Source organism: Mauremys reevesii, linkage group 4, assembly GCF_016161935.1.
Source record: "Mauremys reevesii isolate NIE-2019 linkage group 4, ASM1616193v1, whole genome shotgun sequence".
NCBI classification, from domain to species: Eukaryota; Metazoa; Chordata; order Testudines; family Geoemydidae; genus Mauremys; species Mauremys reevesii.
In genome coordinates this window covers 118,663,249-118,665,253 of record NC_052626.1, presented here as the reverse complement: position 1 = coordinate 118,665,253, position 2,005 = coordinate 118,663,249, and positions in this window count along the sequence as shown.

Genomic DNA, 2,005 nt, shown 5'->3' with positions numbered 1-2,005 from the left:
TTGGAGGCCGGGTTACGAGGGTGTTTCTTCAGGAAATCCTCCAGCAAGCCATGGTCCTTAAGGTTCTGCCTCAGGGATTTCCCCTTCTTCAGGGGGACCCTAATCAACAAGGGTAGGGAGAGAGACCGTTCTATTACAAATAAACAATAGACAAGCCTTTTGTTCAGAGCCTACAGTGCAATCCAGCTTTTACATTGCACTGAGACCCCTTAGTACACCTAGGATTACACTGGTCTACAATTTTTGAGAAGTCGTCTGCTTCAGAGATAAAATGTGCTATTTATTATGTATTTCAATGTGCTGAATTCAAATATGACATTTAAAACAACTGATTGGCTACTGTTTCTAAGATATTTAAGTTTTTACATTTTATGTCTATGTATATTGTGTAGATAGTAGGGTTTTAATCATAAATTGTAAACCTAGGTCTTTTCATGTGTTTATGGTTGCTTTACATGATAATATTTCACCTCTCCTGTTTATGTAACACTTTAAAAATCAGCAAAAGGGTTATCTAACTAAAATTTATTATGAAACAAAAGGCAAAAAACTATTATGTACATAGTTTAGTCCTATTCAGTGTCTACTTGGCACTTCTTGGCTTGTCTCTTGTATTCATTAAATGGAGCATCTCTTGTCACTGTCCAGCAATAGTCTGCAAGCATTGATGGGCTCCATTTGTCCTGATAGCGTTTCTCCATTGTTGCAATGTCCTGGTGAAATCGCTCGCCGTGCTCATCGCTCACTGCTCCGCAGTTCGGTGGAAAAAAATCTAGATGAGAGTGCAAACAAAGTATCTTTAGTGACATGTTGCAACCAAGGCTTTTGTATGCCTTGAGGAGGTTTTCCACCAACAACCTGTAGTTGTCTGCCTTGTTGTTTCCGAGAAAATTTATTGCCACTAACTGGAAGGCTTTCCATGCCGTCTTTTCCTTGCCACGCAGTGCATGGTCAAATGCATCATCTCGAAGAAGTTCACGAATCTGAGGACCAACAAAGACACCTTCCTTTATCTTACCTTCACTTAACCTTGGAAATTTTCCACCGAGGTACTTGAAAGCTGCTTGTGTTTTGTCAATGGCCTTGACAAAGTTCTTCATCAGACCCAGCTTGATGTGTAAGAGTGGTAACAAAATCTTCTTTGATTCAACAAGTGATGGATGCTGAACACTTTTCCTCCCAGGCTCCAATGACTGTCGGAGTGGCCACTCTTTCTTGATGTAGTGGGAATCTCTTGCACGACTATCCCATTCGCAGAGAAAACAGCAGTACTTTGTGTATCCAGTCTTCAGACCAAGCAAGAGAGCAACAACCTTCAAATCGCCACAAAGCTGCCACTGATGTTGGTCATAGTTTATGCACCTCAAAAGTTGTTTCATGTTGTCATAGGTTTCCTTCATATGGACTGCATGACCAACTGGAATTGATGGCAAAACATCAATGAATCAATGAACAGTCTCCACTCATCTGGATCGTGAACGATGTTGAGGGCTGCCATCACACCATCGATGTTGTTGCAGGCTACAAGATCGCCTTCGATGAAGAAGAATGGGACAAGATCCTTTTGACGGTCACGGAACATGGAAACCCTAACATCACCTGCCAGGAGATTCCACTGCTGTAGTCTGGAGCCCAACACCTCTGCCTTACTCTTGGGTAGTTCCAAATCCCTGACAAGGTCATTCAGTTCACCTTGTGTTATGAGGTGTGGTTCAGAGGAGGAGGATGGGAGAAAATGTGGGTCCTGTGACATTGATGGTTCAGGACCAGAAGTTTCATCCTCTTCCTCATCTGACTCAAGTGAGAATGATTCTGGTGCATCAGGAACCGGCAGTCCTTCTCCATGGGGTACTGGGCGTATAGCTGATGGAATGTTTGGCTAATGCACAGTCCACTTTTTCTTCTTTGACACACCTTTCCCAACTGGAGGCACCATGCAGAAGTAACAATCACTGGTATGATCTGTTGGCTCTCTCCACATCATTGGCACTGCAAAAGGCATAGA